At 26.1% G+C, this 21,606-nt stretch overlaps 1 long non-coding RNA gene across 1 annotated transcript; it reads right to left on the bottom strand.

The window, feature by feature from the left end:
* Nucleotides 1-8,846: 8,846 nt before the first annotated feature.
* Nucleotides 8,847-11,195, bottom strand: LOC132918139 (uncharacterized). The gene is made up of 2 exons (XR_009660384.1): nt 11,061-11,195; nt 8,847-10,960 (listed from the first exon to the last, which is right to left on the bottom strand). It is a non-coding gene; the product is annotated as an uncharacterized LOC132918139 (long non-coding RNA).
* Between the last annotated feature and the right edge of the window lie 10,411 nt (nt 11,196-21,606).

Below are 21,606 nucleotides of genomic sequence, written 5' to 3'. Positions count from 1 at the left end.
ATAATAGGTATTGTCTTTGTATTTTATAATATTATCTTTAATAGGTGAAAAATGAACCATGAACGCGACTACTGCTATTTGTGGTAACTAGATTGCGCCACCATGCTTATATTTTTGTATTTTATTTCAAAATTTCATATTTCCATGGTAATATTTCATATAATATTAATAATCTTATACATATCTATTGAAAATGAATATAATTTATTTGTTTATAATATAAGACGATAAATAATTATGCATTTAAAAATGTACAAATTGTTAGACATTTTGTACGTATACAATGTACAAAGTGTCAAACTCAAGTCATAGTGTCTATATAAAAGTATCTTTTAAAATGTCAAAACTATTAGTTAAATGTTTTTTTTTCTTTAAATATTAGGTTCAATTTATTCTGATATTAAACTTCTAATACTTTGTTTAATGTTATATTTCGTTTAAAGACATTTTATATTTCATATATTTTATGAATGTTACCTAATGTTAATTAATTAATGTAACTTACCTACCTATATCTAAATTCTAAGTATAGATTCTGAAGTACATAGTTTCTGAGTAGTTAAACATCATATATACTTGTGTATATCTTCTAAGACATTATTAAGGAAGTAAGAATACCAGGTATATTTAGAAAACAAGAGTAATTTGGTTAATAAATAAAATTAATAACAATCAAAAGAAAAATAACATTAAATATACCTAGGTAATAAATGTAATCTAACCTAGATATCTATTTAAATTTAATCATGTATATGATAAGTATGTACCTATAAAAACTTAAAATAAAACATATTTTAAAAATCAAAGTTTGGATAAATTTAAAATTAAAGAATAAAACGGGAATGGTAATATTTGTTGAATGACTCTAAAAGGGTACCAATATTGCAATATATTATAATTATAAATATATACCTAATAGTGACTAACTCAATAGTCAATAATATATATTAAACTAATATTATTAGTAATTAGTATTATATGTATAATTATGTAAGAAATCAATTTGCATGACCGTACCTTACCTATTATGAATATTATGAGTCATAAAAATTGCAAACAAATAAACATAATATATCTATATGACTATATAACATATAAGTACTGTAAATACGAGTAACACAAAATTTACATTATTAATTCGTATTTGCTTTATTGATTTAGTGTTACAATTCAACAATTGTGTAAAGTAATACCTAACTAAAATAGTTTACTCAAAATGAAACAATGCAGACATTTCTACGCATTAAACAAAAACAGTATTGACATTTTAATGAAATGTTTAATGATTATAAGGCTATTATATTAGTGCTTAGCAATCTCTAATATCTTGATTAATTATGAACTTGTACTATAGTTTACCTTTGTATAATGCGAGGAATAAAAAAATTGGTACGGACCATAATATAGTATGATACAAAAACGATTTCAAACTTATTAGGTATCAGTGGTATCATTATTAAATACAATGCCAAATTTAGAATTTGTATGCCTCTAAGCTCATCTTACGATATGGGTGAAAATAATGAGAATTCATGAACAATTATTACAAGTTCGTATTTTTTTTATTTTTAGGTGTGTCATGTGTGACATAATGGTGAGAACCCTAGGTGCGGCTTAATATGTAGCTTATGCATAAATCTAGCCATAAATATGGGACAATGAAAACAATTTTTACAAATCAATTATAAAATGAGGATATGATTAATACATTTGCAAGTTGCAACTAAAGCGGTACAATAATTACTTTAATATAGATACTAGTTAATTATTAGTTATTACAAATATTTTGTTGCGCCTAATGATACGTCTGTAATTTAATAAAAAAACAGGGCACTGAAGTGTTTCATCCTTATGTACTATCTATAGCTTAAATTGGAAGTATACATTTTAAAACCCATATTAGATTTGTCCAATGTCAGAAATTTCTATTAATGTCTTAATGTCTAATCGATAGATAAACTGATAACTACGGCCCATAATTATCTAAATTTTTTTCTTGGTAATATCGATTTAAATTTAAACCATATCTCCCGCTGATTTGTAAATAATTATTACTTATTATCTATTATGGACATTGAACGAGCGGAAAAATTGCCGAAGTTAACTTTTTCCAGTTTGAACCTTCCTTGGCAGGCAACTAACTCGCGAATGACTCCAGAGTAGAAGCACTGTCAATTGTCAATTTGTCATCCACTCATCCCCCTGTGTAGAAGGCATTGGGAAACCACTGCACAGTAAAAACGTTCCCTAGTACAGTAGTACATAACAGTCCAAACATCTAATAAACTGTTGTACGGTTATTACTTGTTACTCCAAAAGGCAAAAGCAAAACAAAAATGGGCATTGAACTGCAGCGCTTGCCTTGCAGGCTCTCATCACAATTGACTAATTAATATTGTAATAATACTAATCTAATATTATATTAAATATGTAGTTTTATTTTTGTCTTTACTCTTTACTTTAATACATTATTTTTTTCTTTAAATGCCAATCTCAGTAATTTTGTGAACTATGGCATTTTGCCATTTACAATACCCTATTTTTATTTCTTTGCATATATTATATTATAGTTTTTTTTAAATTTATATTGGCAATACATTTATTGAAGAAATGCCAAGTTTGTTTTAAGCGTTTCAATTATGAATTAAAACCATAAAACTAAAATATTATTCTTACTACCTATTATTATAATTGTTATTTTCTTACATTTTAATCGTAGTGCATAAACTTAAAAAATCATTAGTATATTATTACATGATGATTAATGATGTTAAAATGTATACCTAATAAAAGTATTTAGTATGAATAGTAGTATATTAATTTAGTATTATGAATAAATAAGCAGTTGACTTCATAAACGATAATTGTAATAAAAACCCATAAATACAATTTTAGATCCTGAATGGAGTGAAAAGCTGATGAATTGTATTGATTTTACAAATGTTTATTTTTGTGTATACATTATACACGTTACACGATAATTAGTTGTAAAAACACTTCGATTTTAAACTTTGAGGATAGTTTTTGATAGAAAATTCCAAATATTTTTCAAAATAATAAGTAAAATAAACAAAAATTAAGGAAAAACAGAAATTCAAACAGCTGCAATATCTACAGTTTTCAAAAATTCATTTTATTGGTGTAGTTCAGCGTTTCTCAACCGGGGGGTTACAACTCACGACCCCCAGGGGAGTTGCGATTGCCTTGACTAGGGGTCGCGTAGGTCAAAAATAATAAAACCCTGATTTACAAAATGAACCTTTCCATTCAAAATTTGGCTTTCCCTACGATATGATACAAATTTATACTTAGTATAGATAGGGAGTGGGCCGGGTCGCGAGACTAAAAAGGTTGAGAAACGCTGGTGTAGATAACTCGAAAAAAAATACAGATACTTGATTTTTTACGTTTATATACCTAATTATTTTCTATACATTGTATAATTTTCAAAATATTTTGAATCTTTTTAAGCAATTTATTGACTAGAAATTGTATATATATATTTTTTAATATCAATAAAAAATAAATTATTTGTTTAGTATAAGTGCTTGAAAATTTGATACTAAGTTCCTAGCTCATAATTCATTATGTCAAAAAATATCGTTAATTTATAATTATCACAGTATTTTTTTATAAGCGCTAAAATTAAAAATTTCGAATATTTTCAAATTATTTTGTAGTTAAAAATTCATAAAATTTGAAAATGTAATCTAAGATACTTTATATAATTTTCTGTTTGTTATTGGATAATTTACCATCATGGGAAGGGACGACAAATTTACAGCGAACTACACCTATATATTTTCAAACTTGTTTTATTTCTTCGGTGCGTAATATAACAAATTTGTGTTTATTTGAAGTAAGCTCGTGTTATTATACACCATTTATATTAAAGCTCCAATATCAATCTATTATCAAATTTAATTGGTTTAGTAATTTACTAAATATTGTGCGTGGTTTCGAGACAGAAAATAAATAGCACGATGATAATCATTTATATTTTAATGACAAATGTTGCAATATCAGTGGCGTGTTGAACTACTTTTACTTAAGGAGCAAAGATTCTTATTTACTACCCACCCACTCATTTTATTAAATATCCCTACACATCAAAACCGCTCGCATTATCACTATAAAAAAAAAATGAACAACTAATTTGAAATAGTGGCATGTTGGACTCATTTTTGGTGATGAGCAAAAATGTATATCCACCGTCAATATTATGTTTGGTGTTGTATAGTGTATACGTCATGCAAAGGCTTGACGTATATAATAGATATCTCGCGGTTTCCAATTCCCAAACCGTCAAATAAGTAGATATCGATACCTGCGGTAAGCACTTATTCAATATCTTTGGGTGACCACGATAATGAGTACTGCACAAAGAATAATTTAATAAGATTCCGCCGGGTTTATACTTAATAACTCCAAGGTTGCTTTAGGTACTCTCAAATCGGTGAAACATGATCGCGTCGGTCTTTATCGACATACGCAATCGTGAATATTTGATGTTCACGATTGCGTACGATTTTTATCTGCAACTTTGAAGCACTGTTGCCATTTGATTTGAATTAATAGAACGTACAATTTAAAATAAATCTGAAAGTTTTCATCGAACTTATAACGCTCAATTTCATAGCTCCCATCTTTCTGAAAACATGTACGAAAATGCAATCAGTATTTAAAGGTCTGATTAAAAAAAATGGAAAATGCTGATTTAATTTGTTTAAAAGAAACCATGAAAAAGAATATAATAAGTACAAAATTCATAAAATATTATAACATTTGTCAAAAATTAGTTATTTAAGTCCAAGCTCCAAGGTATAAAATTTTAAATTAAATACACTTTTACAATTCATTATTTTAACCTTTTATTATTTTTGAAATATTTTGACTTATTTTTTTCAAAATTAATTTTTACTAATCAGTAATCACAAATAAAAATTTGAATGTGGTAACGTTGCACAGCAAATCATACGCAATTGTTTGATTTTTGGGGTAAATATTAAAGGTAATTGTTTAACGTACGCAATCGTGTTAACATACGCAACCGTGTTCCCAAAAAGGTGCATCGTACGCAATCGTGTGGTACCTGACCACGATAACGATTACTATAGAAGAGAAATTAAGTATTATAGTGTCTTGCTATTTTTACTTTAATGTTTTCTCGCCACAAACGTTTTAGTGCGTACCTCGATATGAAAGAAACACAAATAGTTATTAATTAAAACAAATAAAATATATAACAACATAAAATAAACAATAATGAATAATAGATATTAGAATAACCATCAGTTGTTAGTCGCAACACACTAGGACCGCCCGTTCTTATCGTTGCCGTCGCCAATTTCATTATTACATTTTTATTGACTTGGCATTTGTATTGATCCCCGCTCCATATAAAATAATATTTCGTTTTTTAATCATTCATATGTACAACATTACAACAGTGTATAATGTATATAGCAGTGATAGTTGCAGTTTACTAGATTTTAATGATGTTGATTTTTTAGATTCTTACCGAAGTGATGAATGGTATTAATTTTAGAATGATGTGTTTTTTATATATTTTTTTTTTTTAAGTATATGCAATAAGTTGTCATTAAAATACTGGTTGTCAAAAATGGGGGTGGTTTTGGATATCAAATTGGATCTAGCATGTATATTAGAGAAGTATAACTTAAAACTTACTAATACTTATTTTTATAATCGGGAAAAAACCAACAAAAAACGAGAATTTTGATGCAAATCCAATTTTCGAAAATAATACAAAATCGATTTTTTTATGTAACTCAAAATAAATAACTATTTAATACTTGAAATTCTCACCCAATTTTTATATTTCCATTTTCTATTAACGATAAAAAAATTTTTTTGACTTTTTTCATACATAATACATTTTTAGATTTGTTGTTATTATTTTTTTTTTAATTAATGTTTGAAAATTTAATAAAAAACTCCTCATCAATTGTTAATTTCTCACTTAAAAAGTATCTAAAATCTATAATCACAGTATTTTTTTATAAGTGTTTAAAGTTAGAATTTTGAAAAAATTCATAAAAACTGCGAAAATTAGTAAATTATTTTGTAGTTATAAATTCATAAAAATACTTATGATTTAAAAATTTAATACAAGGTTTTTTATAATTATTTTAACCTATACCTATATAAAAAAAAAATTCTACCGGAAATTCATTTAAATTTTTTATAATAATTTTAAGTTTAAATTGAATATTTTATCTGTAAAATAAATATTTCTGTTTAAACAATTGTTGATATTTTAATGTATTTCAAAAAAAAAAAAAGAATAATAACATGGATGCCTTCACTATAAGTATTTATATTATTATTTTCATTATATGCTAAAATTTACAAAATATTTTAACATTTTTTGAAGTATTTATAGGCATGACAAATTTTCAATTTTTTTAGTATTTTTTTTTTCTTTAGATGTCGATTCAATTATGGGGTGCCGTTAAACCTTCTAACCCGTATACAATCCAAGCTTTTCAGTCAATCTGCCTTCGCCTAGTTTCATCTGCACCTTGGTACTTAACCATTAACAACCGTCACAAAGATCTTTAAGTCCAAAATCTCAACCAAATCTCCAAATTATACTACATCAGATTTCACAATAAACTACAACGCACAAATCCACTAATCTCTTAATTATCAACGAATACACTCCCCGATAACCCACGCCGCAAACTCAAAAGACAATGGTGTAGAGATCTGCTTCTTTAGTAGGCGAGCAAAATAAGTGCTGGGTGTTGCTACCCGATAACACCTTTCAAATTTTTTTTTTTTTTTTTTTTAAATTGTCATTATCATTACTGTCACTTTATAGGGTATTAGGGTGTTACCATGCTGGGTATCCTCCCTAATCTTATGATTGCATGCGTTATCGTTTATTATTTGTCAATTATCAAATCTACTTAATGTACAAAAAAAATGTATAGATTGTAGATTACTTCAATAAATAAAAAATATGTCGATAAAAAATATTCTCAGGTGAGAAGTCTTAAAAACGTAATTCAAGATCCTACAAACGTTATTCTTAACCTATCTGTATACAAATATTAAAAATACATAAGTAAAATTTGTTTATATGTATTTAAAGTTAAAAATTTGACCAATAATAAAATCATCAAATTTTAAATTGCAAACTATTTTGTAGTTAAAAATTCATAAAAAATTTTTTTTTTTGTATTTAAGTTCTGAAAACAGGATTCTTAAGTATTTTCATGTATTGAACCATTATATATATATTATTCGATGGAACTTAAACTTTTATAGTTTTATATATTTACTATTTTATATTATTATGAATTTTACTAACGCAATGATATTTTTGATTTATTTTAAAATTTAATTCTTTATCTATTTATAGGCACTATGAATCTATTTTTACTTTTTAATGGTATTTACAGAAAGATGTAATTAAATTTTGTATTATATCAGTTGATATAATATAGTATAAATATATTTTATAATAATAATTAAGTACTAACAATACGCAATATTTTCGGAAAAAATTATATCATTCTACCATAGATTAGATTTAATCTATAACGTAATTCTAGTGATTTTTCTGTAATACTAAAAGTAAAATAAATGACTATAGTTTATAATAGCTATATCGCCTATATCAAATAAATATATCACTTAGTGACACATGCTGATACAGTTTCCACTCAGAATCGTTTTTCGTATAGGTACAATGATATATTATCATTAAATTCAAATTTAACACATCTAAAATAATGTCCCAGTCCATGTCTAATGTACAGCAAAGCAGTACTCACTTACCCACCTATTTTTTTTTTTAGTACACTTTTTATTTATAAAGTTCCTAAATTATACAATAATTATTGTATGACAAAGAAACCTGAAGATTTTTCATGGCTTAATTATCAAATGTTGATTGTTTGTGTGTTTTTACTTCTCGAAAACTTCATTGTATTCAAATAATTTTCGGTGACACATTCAAAACACTAAATATTTCTCTGTGTATATTTATATAATACATAGGTAACATGTAAAATATATAGTAATAAGTTATATAAATAGGACATGATCTAATATATTATATAGCATAGTTTATACAAAACATTAAAATGATTGTAGTGGAGAAGTAGACTGTATATAGTGTTCATATTCAACAATAAATATTTTATCTAACTGTTGAACGGATATACTCAATTTATATTAATTTAATTTATTTGTTTGTCAATAAATTGGTTCTTTTTCAAATAAACATATCAATTATCATAATTCATAAAAGACATTATTTACGTGAGTATCCATGTACTTTACAGTTCACATATAACATAATAATCATTATGCTTAGTATTTTAAAACGGCTCATTAATATATTCATATCTAGCTTCAATAAAAAAATTATTGAAATTATGTTATAAAAATACATAATACTTAATATTTGCTAAGCACAGATCAACAAGACATATTAAAAAAAATACTGAACGGCCGGTGGATTCTTCTTTGGATTCATGGATTTTAGACTCAGGACAAACGTATTAAATTATTTTAATTTTTACATTTCACCACTTTTGTAGATTTTTAATGTGTTTTATTGAGAAATTTTAAAATTTTAAATGACCTTAATACCTTATTTAAGTAGATACAGGTCTATTATATTCAATGTATCTAATATTCCAATCTAATATTTCCAATTGATGGTCAACAAATATATATTAATGGATAATTTTTCTGCTTTCTCACGACGTATAGGTAATTTATATATAAGACTATGCTTAGTATGTTCCAATTTTCATTTTTAAATGAAAAAAAATATAAGACAAATCTACCAAAATAAAACAAATAAAAACTTTATAACAACGCAGTTGTTGCGATTTATTAATAACATACATATTAGTTTACATAAAATATTATATTAAAATATTTTATACTATAATGGCGTAATTGTGAGGTGGCAAAGGTGAGCATTTGCCTCATTTACATTATACTGGAGACAACTAATCAATGCCACCCCTTGCATATTTTACTTTACAAACTTTTGAATTTTCTATAATTTAACTAGTATCTACTACAACAATATACTTATATGTATAGCATTAGTCTTACATAGTTGCAATATTAAAAATATCATTTAAAATTGTATTTATTGTACATAGTTGTATTTTGTATTTTATACGCAGTTCATCGGCAGGCATTCTATTTTTTGGTTTGCCAATTTAATTGTATATTAAACTATATAAGCGTTTCTCTTATAGAAAAAAAAATTCCCAGCAAAAAATAATATAAACTATTACCTATACATTTATAATTTATGAAGATACTATAATGCTAAATATAGTATATATAGTGACTGTTTAGTCTTAGATAAGTTAAAATGCTATTATTTGTTTCATTTTTTTATTAAAATGTTTTTCAATTTTTCATAAAATGTATCAATTATAAATATATAATATATGCAGGTTTTTCATAAATATGCTATATTGCTATAAGGGTAAAATATTTTCTGTGTATTAAAATTAAACAATTAAGTCTTAAATTAAATCCCACCTAGCACCTACTTACTCAAAAGAAAATATTATAGAGACTTAATTAAGTTCAAATAATATAACACGTCGAGTTCTATCACTGGAAGCCTACCTCCTCTTATTATTCATAGTTGCAATGGTTTATTAGTTATTATATTTGCTTATTATGCTAATCTTACAAAAATTGTAAACATTTTCATTAAAAAAAAAGGTTTTTAAATTATATGTTTATGTTATGATATTCTGTTATGGGATTTTTACATAGGACACGATCTACATAAAAAAATAATCAAGTCTTTTCTTCTTTTTTGGAGGTCGTTGTTGAACATGCATTATTTTTTTTCCTTTCATTTCTCTATAATTAAACTAATGCTAAAAACAGTAAAACATTTTCGTCCAAAAATTATATGTTCTGTATTCATGGGAAAAATTTAAAAAAAACCTAACATCTTATAAGGTATTGACTATAATAGATTAATAGGGTTGGTATGGAAGACGTTAGGTTACGGTAACCTATCAAGTATCATTTAATGTAACAATATAAATATTACTTACAGCAAATAAAAATAATGGTAATAATAATTATAACAATTATAATGATAATTGGCGAAGGCATAATGCTAACAGTTAAAAATATTAATTACTATAAACAATAGATATATATAATATTAAACACTATATAATATATAAAATATAATTTACGAGTATAATCCCGATAGTGACCATAAACAATATGGTGTTGAAAAATCGGCTAAATAGTGATAAATGATAATTAATTAATCATAAGGTATTAGTATGATTTGTTTACGCACTTTGTCAAATTCAATACCTACTCGTTGATAGTATCACAGAACAATAGTATTAAATATTTAATAATATTAAATATATATGTATACAGTAATAACGTAATATCAACAATAATGTAACATATTATGACGATACACAATATTCACATAACAAGTTATATATACCTATTTGATTAAATATTAATTTTAAATTACTATATAAAAACAAAATATTACATTCAGATTATCTAAAATATCATGAGCATTGGGCGCACTTCGTTTATATTTGTTTTTATGTTTCAATTTTTACTATTTTTCTGTTATGCTTTCACTAAGTACAAATAATGAATAAAAGCTTGTCACTATGATTTTAGTATTGTTCAATGATTGTCACTGGTCATTACTAACTATTTTAATAAAAAATAATATGCGTAATCAAACCGAATGAGCAAATAGGAAACCTGCAGGCTGCAGATAGTATGAATATTATAATCAATAAATAAAATCACGGATTTGGTAACAAATAAATATCATTAAAACCAGACAAGAATAACAAGATCGACATATGATTGAATTTGGCAATAGAAACGCTGACGCAAATTCCATTGATAATTATTGATAGGTAGCTCCGAAATGAAGCTGTACAATAAGCTATAAAACGAATGATACATATTATTATATATTAGTACGACGTTGTCACCAACATTGACATCTTTAGTTAGCAAAAATGCATTTTATAGAATAAACTTACCAAGGTCAGATATCTAGAATATTTATTGATGTAAAAAATAATTTAAACTGTTTATTGTAATCAATAATCATCACTCATTCATAGGTAGCGTAATATAATGTTGTTTCGTTTATTATTTAAAACTATATTATTGTTATTAGTTATTTAATGAACATCAATTGATAACAGATAAGTAACTTGACAACAATTTGATAACTCACAATGTTTTTTTTTTCATTTTTGATTAAAACACCGTTCTGGCGGCAACACTGTAGTCTATAAATGTCGTAAGCGCATTTCCGAAACCCTTTTCTGTTTCAACTAGGTACTTAAAAGGTTTCGACTTTTTAGTATAAAATGTTCATGCCGTTCATAGGTTTGATTACAGAGAAGGCTACTGCTCTATAATAAGTAGTATAAAATAACAGAATAAATTGATTTATTTTAAATACCTATAGTCAATATAATAGACATTAGACATACAGTACTATAAAGTATTGATCGGCTAAGTATCCTTTAAGCTTTAAATGTACGTAAAACTCGGAAAGTTGATTTCAAATATGAACTAGTTCATATTTCATAAACTCATAAGTATGACATTGAACTAAATGGCTTGATTCAATAATTTTCTTTAAATTAACGTGTTTTGTTAAAGCTAATTTATTTCTTTTAATTATGCATAACATTAACTAGTTTTAAATCCTGAACGAATCGATGAATGTATGTTTTTCTGTTTGTCATCACTATTAAGGCTCGGATTTGAAGGCAAGTGCCTTTTTTTTAATAATAATAGAAAAATAATTTTTATACAAAAATGTATTTCGTTTAATCTATACTTCTATACTTTTTATTATATAAAGAAAAGTCGTTTTTTGACGTTGTTAGGGGTAATCTCTGGGTCTACTGAACTGATTATGAAAAGTTTTTTACCAATAGAAAGCCACATTCTTTGTAAGCGTCAGAGGCATACATTTAGTCCGATAAAGTTAATTATTAATTACAGAATTAATTTAAAAAAATTAAATTAAAAAAAAACATATTTAAAGTAATTAGACATATTTTTAGTATTTTTTTCTAGCAACCGCTTAGAAGAAATAACAAACAATTATATTAAACAATTAAAAATACATATATCTATATAGCTATATAGAAAAAAAACCATTTACCCCTTAGAGGTCGAATTTTGAAAAATCCTTTCTTAGTGCGCCTCTACATTGGAACCTCTGTACAAATCTCTAGACCCAGCGGTTCGGTCTGGGCGTTGATGAGTGAAAAAAGAAAGTCAATAGATTACTTTAGACTTTAGAGTCTAGGGGTGGCCAAACTTTTTGATAAAGTAATACTGAGAAATGAGAATATTTTTTTTCTTTGTGGAGTCATAAAAATACATGCAACTATTGGATAAGGTCGACTGGAATTTTTTATTAAATTAATAAATATATAATAGTACATTCTAAATAATAACGCCGTTGTCGTCTGACGTATTCACTTCCATTACATCTTGCGATTCTTGCGACTGTTAAACACGTATTTATTCGAATACACTTAGAAAACCGTTTGATCGACGTGAGCTTCACACATTATTAACGCATCTAATGTACGGGCAACGCCGTGACGGAACAGCTAGTTTATAATATAATTAATGAATGTTTTTTTTTGCTTTTATTTGCCTTTTTCTCTTTTTTAATTTAAATGTGTTTAATTATCAATTGATCTGATAGTTTTAAGTACGTTTTAACACATTGATAAGAACTTCTGAAGACAACGCACTGTCGATGTTATGTTATCTTTAATGGGTTTTTATGGTCAATATTTATCGAGTATTTAGTATGACAACTGAAAGTTAATTTAACATTTATGAAGTACTCATACTACCTATCAATAGATCAAAAATTAAAATATGTTCTTAATTATGCGTAGATTTAAGATTGTTCGTCAGTTGGCATTCGTGCATTCGTCGATTGTCAATTAATTCTTTTTTTACATTTATTTTATACAGTTTTTTCAATATGTCGAAAATTAAACAAAATTACAGTTTCAAATTAAAAACTACATTACAGAATTTGGCGAAAATATATTATTTTCAACCAATAGATTAATTTTATACTGTAAAATTTGTAACGTAATTGCAATGTATCAAGTGAAAAAAAATAAAAATGCGTTATTAAAAAATTGAAAATAATAATAAAGTACAGCTTTTCATTCTTAGAAATACCATTAAGTCAGATTTTTTTATTAAAACACTTTCGTCTTTAACTTTTTAAATAAATTAAATATTTTTTTTACCTTTTTTCACATTTAAAATTTTTTTATTATGTAGTATTATCTTCAAATTCGAGCCCATCATCACATTTGGGACTGTAAAAATGATTAGATTTTCAAAATGGGGTTGGTTTTGGTAACAAAATGAATCTAGTTGGTACTTTCAGAGGGTCAAAAGTAAAAGAATTTAAGTATGTATAATATACTTTTTTTACAATCTGCAGAAAAAATCAAGAAAAACGGGGGAATTTTTATGTAAATCCATTTTTTTATAAAATTGAATTTGTTTTTTTTTTGGTGTAACTCAAAATCAAAGTACTGTATATACCACATTTTTATATTACAATTATCTATGTACGATAAAAATTTTATTTTGATTATTTTCGAATTATTTACAGGCCTACAATTTTTTTTGTATGCACGTTCGTTATGCTCCACTATTAGTTGCCTAGGGCCAATATTTTTAGAACGAGATAAACAATAAATGTGTGATTGTGAAACTGTTAACTTAAAGTGTACGTTAATTTTTATAGCAATCTTATTCTCTGATATCAATCTATTCCTTTATAAGTGATAGGTCATTGGTAAAAATGAAAAATGATTCAATATAATAAACTATATATGGTATATCTGATATCATGTAGTATAGAAAATGGGATATTATTATTGCCTATTAGTATTTCGAAAGTCTTCAAAAAGGTCAAAAATAAAATAAACTAGGCTTTTCAAAAGCTGGAATTTTATGCAATACCAGATTTCAACAATATCGAAAAGTTTTTGATTTTGTTATAATTTAAAAATTGAATGACTATTGAGAATTGAATTGTTCACCTATAATATTATTATCAATTACCTAATATTGATTTAATTATTATATTATTATATCTAGTATATATATACAAAAATGTATGTTCATATTGTTCAACAAATGCTGGAAATTAGAATTTCCTAGTACAGCAAAAAACTTAAGGCCAGACCTAGCTGGTGTGTAGATACTATAGATACTATACGAAATTTTAATGTGTGTAATAAAGTATTTTCCATTTTTTATACACCATTCATCCAATCAATATAAAAATGGTACAATTTTTTTTATGATCGTTTATCAATAGGTATAATATATACTTCATCACAGAGACACAGATATTTGTAATCTTTATTCAATATTTTAAAATCTATTAAAATGATCAATGATGTTTTATTTCATTTTAATTTTTTTACTAAAAATATAGGTACTCACGGCTATGAACATTGTACGTAACATTGCATTGATATTGATATTAAAATTTAAAATTTATATATTACAAATGTACTGAAAGAAATTTACATTTTTAATACGTATAAAGTATCAAGTATAATACGTATGTAAAAGAAAAAAACATTCAAATATCATATAAAACAATACTATATCATAATGATAATGCATTTTGTGTTGAGATAATGATGTTTTAATATTTTACTTAGAAGTATAGTACACACTTATCTTATTGCTGGTGGCTTGAAAAACAAATAAGTTTAGAAATAATATGGTTACGCATGAACAAAATAAATATTCTTATGGATTTATTTGACAAAGCACAAGTATACATTAGCAGTAGTTTTCAAAAGCGTCAGGAAAAACCCTAAAAAAAGTGACGGAAAAACGGGAATTTTTTCGCATTAAAATTATTTATTATTTATTTACTTTTTGATTATAATTATATTATAATCAGTTTTCGACAAAATCGATTTTTTTATTTTGCTGTAACTCGAAAACGATTTATTTTAAATACTTGAAATTTTTACCAAATGTTTAAATAAACGTTATCTATAAGCGATAAAATTTTCAAAATATTTTGACTTTTTAAGCTATTTATAGACAATTGAAATTTTTTTTTGAAATGCCTATAAAAAAAAATTGACACACCAAGAAATCTTTAAAATTTAATGCAAGGTTTATTATAAGTTATACTTATCATAGTATAAAAAATCAAAAATCATTAATCACAATTTTTGTTGATAAGCATTTAAAGTTCAAATGTTTACAAAATATGTTAAAATCACGAACATTTACAAGGAATTTTGAAATTGAAAATTTATAACATTTTTGTCATTTATACCTTAGCTTAAAAAACCCAACAAATGGTTCTCCATAACTTTTTCTTCAAATAACTATAAAAAAAAAACTCCAGTGTCAATATAGAAAACATTTTATGAGCGTATGAAATTTAATTTTTTACAAAATCGAGTAAAATAACGTTTTATAACAATTTATTTAAATATAGGTTTATAGGTATAATAATATAATATATCCTACTAAATACTAATTATCCTAGACTGACAAATCATCTTCGTTCAGAATCGTTTTTTGTATACAATTATACCTGTCATTGCAGCATTCAAATTTAACGCATCCATTATAGTGACCTATTACTCCCCATCTCTACTATACAGCAGAGCAATACCCATCACTTGCCCACCTTTTTTTATATTGTTTTGAAATATTTAAATTTAAATATGAAAATTTTTTTACAAATTTTAATTATTTAAAATATTAAATACGTTATTTTTGTTTTGTTGTTGTTTTGGATTTTCAATAACTCAAGTTAAAAGTGTATAGCCCCCTTCCCCCCATAAAAAAAACCTGGCTACGCCTCTGTACCAAGCCCTTCAGAAAATATATAGATATGTATATTGATAAATGATAATATATATATAACTAAAATAACTAAAATATATATATAAACTTAAATGCAATATTTATGCATCTTAATTCTTAAATGTAAAACAAAGTTAAAGGTATATATAAGATTTTTCAAACATAATTGCATGTTGACTCACGTTTGTGGACGCAAATTAATAATTGTGATATACCGGATCTTATAAAATATCTGTCATGAACAATAAACAATAAACATTAAAGATAAACATTCATATAAGATGTAAATATACGTCATATTGTTTGAAACTTGAAATAACGCATAAAGCATAAGTGTACAATATTATACATAAAACATAGACCAGTGGTATCAGACATCAGTATGTATATTATACTATAAATCGTCTAGTGTCCATTGAGACTTAGGTAGTTATAGGTACCTAACTAAAATTTAAATATATAAATTGAAGAACCAATTTATTCCTTTCTTACAGATATTCTACTGTCTGCCTAAAAGTATAATTCTTCACCATTAAAACTAAACTTAAAAATGTTATATTAAAATCTATGTTTTTTGGACGTAGCCACGTAGGTATATGAACACTTTTAAAAAAATGTGGTACATATAATAGTATTATTATTATTATTATCATCGATTTCTTGCTTATTAGTTATTATTATTGTATAACTTATATTAATATTGAATAATTAAATAATTATACACTCCACCAGTGTCTAAGTGTCTTATCTTCGTACTCCAAACTCCAGTCCTGAGTATATGTATGTCTATATAGAACGTTTTTTATGCACTAAACAATATTTGAATATTGTAGTTATAGAGTGATACCTATTATATAATTATTAATAGACTCTGAACAAGTTATCACCGTTCATATATGATCGACATAATGATTCATGTAAATGAACACAATTCCAATTAAAGAAATAAAATGTTATTAAAATATTGTTATTATTATTTTATTAATAATTGCATATTGATATATTATATTTGGTTTGTTATACTATTTTTAATAAGTAATAACTAATAAGTAATTACCCGAAATGTATTGTTGGTACGGCAGAGGTTGTACACTTTGCGAACCTGGCTCGAAAATTAACATAATAATATTAATAATATAATAAACCCCCCTGACATTAATTCCGATTTACGTCACTGATTGACTTTATACACATCGACGACTTACCTAATAATATGTTGTTTCAATGAAATATTCTCTATTTACTAATACTATATACTATACATAACTATAATGTATATAATTGTTATTGTATAAACATTAAACAAATAAATTTGTATATGTTTCTATTTTTAGTTTCACATTATTTATTTTTATATATAGATAGATAGCTTCCTACCAGTTACCACATGTAGATTGTTGGTCACATATAATGTGTGGATGATCTATGATCATATTATTATAATTTATAATGTATAAGGTATAACTTCATAGTTTAGAAGCAATATTATTATTCTACATATAGGTACAATATACATGTATAGATAATAGATCAAAATCAATGATCATTATAGGTTAAATTCACATATACTGCAGTATATGTATATATTATGATATACATATATAGATTTATCATAAAAACTATACATTTTACGTATTATGTATATCTACTGTATAGTTTACGAATATTTCACTTGAGTGAGCTTAAATAAGCTTAATTAAACTTTTTTTATCCATTAATCAAATTTGACGTAACACGTAAAGTACGTGGCGTTGGTATTTTACATAATATATACTTAGCACTATATACTTGTACGCTATATAATAATATTTATTTATTATAAATTCTGTGTTATGTATAATAAGCTATTATAATACTTATAAAACTGCTTTTAAATTCAGAAGATATGGAGAATAGAGTAAGTAATAAGTATTATAAGTATATCGTATATGATGGTATATTGCATACTATTTCAGTTTGTTTGTGTTGAGAACATTTGTATCGATAGGGAAAGAAGTATTAAGAAGATCGATTAAAAAAAATACTATAGGTATATATCTTATATATACCTAAAAATTACAATCAACATTTTTTTAAATAAATATAGCTATTCAAAAATTTGTCATGCCTATAAAAATTCAAATAGAGTTAAAATAGCTTATAAATTTTGGAATTACAATAAAATATCAAAAATGGTTAGGATAAATAATAATTTTACTGATGAATATCTAATGTCGTAAAAATTTGAACTTGAAATGTTCATAAAAATAATATGGTTTTCCGGTACAATTTTTTAATATGTATGTTGAAATACTTATAAAGAACCTTGTATTAAATTTTCAAATCTTAAGTATAAAAAAAAATTAATTGAATATCTAACTATACAAAACAAATTGTACATTTTTGAAATTTCGATTAATTTTGTAAAATTCTATTAACCACTTATAAAATAATATTGCGACTGTAAATTTTTAATAATATATACTTATTTAATTGAAAAATTAACTAATTATGAGGAACTTTGTACAACATTTTCAAGAATTTCTATTTTCTACCCATAGTGAATAATTTTTAATCGACATTTTTAGATAAAAAACCAAAAAAAAAATTGAAAATTTCTCGAGCCCATAAATAGCTCAAAATAGTCAAAATAAAATTTTTATCTTGAATAAAAACTGAAAATATAAACAAAATCGATTTTCCCGTTTCATTTTTCTTGATTATAAAAATAACAATTGAAAAAGTGAAAATGTATAAGTTTTACCACTTTAAAATGCCAATAACTAGTTCCAATTTTCTACCAGACACTATTCCTATTTTTGAAAATCAAACCATTTTTACTTTCTTTAAAAATGACGACAACAAAACAAAAATAAATAAATAAAAAAAAACACATCATTGTAAAATCAATACATATTTATCGCACCGCTCAGAATCTAAAATAAGTGTACCTTATATACCCTATACGGCTATACCTTAACCTATTGACTATTAAATAATTACGTAATTTAGATTAAAGCTGTAATAAATAATTATAATATTAATAATAAAGTATAATTTATAGGTATATGGTATAACTTTTTATCTATTAATAATAACTCAAATGACCAATACTAATAATAATAATTAAAGGATTTATACATTTTGATATCCACACCGTGGTACATTATTTATTGTATATTTGCGATGGATTTAATGCAATGTTGTGCATATTATAAGACAACAGGTATTATTATACTATGCCCTTTAAAATTTGAATAAATTATTCAACATTCACAAATAAATTGTTGACGACTTCAAAGTAATACTAATAACCTCGAAATCTTGACGATTCATATTTATGAAAAATAAATGTTGATAAATTTATATACGTTAATTCTACTACGTAAAATGAATATTTTTACTACTTTTAACTTTTGAGTAAATAACTAATAAGAAATTTTGAACTATACGATTACACTATAGAGGTACCTTTAAATAAATCATGTTTAAGTATGTTAATAATTATTTATAAGTTATAACTATCTAAAATAAATAATATTCAAAAGTAAACCTTAAAAATAGTTTGTATATAATATGTATGTAATCAAGTTTCGTGCTGGGTTAATTGAAATGAATGACGAATAATTATAACATTCACAATTCACAAGTTAGTTATACCAAACTGAGAATATCTTGAATCACGATGGTATAGCTTGTAATAAAAAAAATATATATATATCATAAATACCAGTCACCAGACGGCTTGTAAAACCTTTTTGTAGTTTTGAAAACACGTGGTGGTCAGGTGTTTGGATGTAATGAAGGTATTTTTTTTTACCCAAGCCGATTGTACAGTTTTGGGTACCCGTGGAATTGTCACCCGCACTTTCACCTTCGAATTATTTTATGTAACATACCGCCGTCCGCCACCCAGTGACAGTTCTAAAACCAGCTATAGACATTAAAATTATTATTTTTAATTAATCTACACCGACGTTTTTTGTTGGTCTATTTAAGTACGCATTAAAAGACGAAGACCCAACACAATTTTCAATAAGCATTTCTATATTAATACTATTATGTACATTAATTCAAGTATTTTTTTTTCATTTAATACAAAATAAATAAGACATTCCTAGCCATCATAGGCGTCTATATCTATAGATATTTAGGCAATTTACAAGTTATAGCATATTAACGCGAGGATATTAAAATATTAAGTTGCACCATGGAGTGTTTGTACTTTGTATAAGTTAACATTTCTGAAAAATAGCAAACAATAAGGTACATAATACACAAATTATGTAATATAAACGATGAGTGTGTATTTTCTTATTTTTCAAAAATAAATGCCAATACATATTATTGATAATTCGTATTGTAATTAAATCAAAAATAAAAATTTTGACCAAAAAAACCTTCGGAATTCCGACGTTTTTATCGTCTTTAAAATCATTCTCAATCTCAATATACCTGTGGCGTGTATATATTCACGTTTTATTATATTTTCAAGTTGACCGTCATCGAATAACCTGTTTTATTATTGTTTTTTTTTCTTCTATAATTTTTTGATCCAAATTATTACCAAGGTGTATAGTGGTGGTAAAGGGACGTTGCTGATTTGCTGAAAAACCATTAAACCGAACAAAAAAAAATTAAAACTCGTATAAACTGCCGCAGACATAAAAACCTTATCATCTTGGGTGTACAGTATACACCTGTATGGGCGTACGGCTATACATAATATGTGTATTGTCTATATATATATATAGATATATACAATATATGTATTATATATACACGTACTCCCCGGACAGTGAACCTCGCGGGTCGGGGTAGTTTTTATTCGGTTACAGGTAGGTATATACTACAAACACTATGCACTAACACACACACAAATATAATAAAACATTATAACCTATATATAGCGGCGTGGGAAGGAGCTGAGTGTTTGAGAGCGTTGCCGCCACAGAAAGAAAAGGGGATTGGGGAGGGAGGCAGCCACGGCGAGGTACACGAAATCCCATTTATTCGGAATTTTTGTGGTTGGCTGGGTTAGGATTTCGAGTGGTGATGCGGGGGTAGTGTATAGTAATAATCGGTGGGTGGTAACTGGTAGTAGACAAATGTTCACTTCGCGGGCCCAGAGTCTCTGACAATATTTTAAGTTAGCGACGCCACTGCTGGAGAATAATAATATTATATAAACATTATAAACCCACACCCGATATCACTGCTATACAGCACTATTGGAATACACACAATATATTATAATATTATTATAAATATTACTGCGGCGGCGTTGAGCACGAAAACGAATATCATTAGAATAGTATGGGAAAAAAAAAAGAACAGCCGTCGGGCAATCTGGTCGTGTGGCTGTGGCCTGCTACAGTGCTACGACGACGACGGTGAGTCGACGGCTGTGCGGAGGACGCGGGAACGGTGGGGAGAAAAGGCGCTCTGCCGCCGCCGATTGAGAGATCAATACACCCTGGGCGCGGCGGCGGGGCGAGTGCGCTACACGCACCAACAACTACTATAATACTACAACGACTGGTGTGACCGCGAGCCGGTCTTCGACCGAGGTAACCACGGTCCCGGGCAACGTCACGGATGTTACAAGCGTCCCGCACTTGCAACGTCACCGACATCGTGTCGGCCGATTGATGTTTTCGTTCGGCATTCCTGTCTGCCACCGTCCTT

The sequence above is a fragment of the Rhopalosiphum padi genome, chromosome 1, assembly GCF_020882245.1.
Source record: "Rhopalosiphum padi isolate XX-2018 chromosome 1, ASM2088224v1, whole genome shotgun sequence".
NCBI lineage: Eukaryota > Metazoa > Arthropoda > Insecta > Hemiptera > Aphididae > Rhopalosiphum > Rhopalosiphum padi.
The sequence above is the reverse complement of the archived record's forward strand: the minus strand, read 5'-3'. Positions and strand labels throughout refer to the sequence as shown.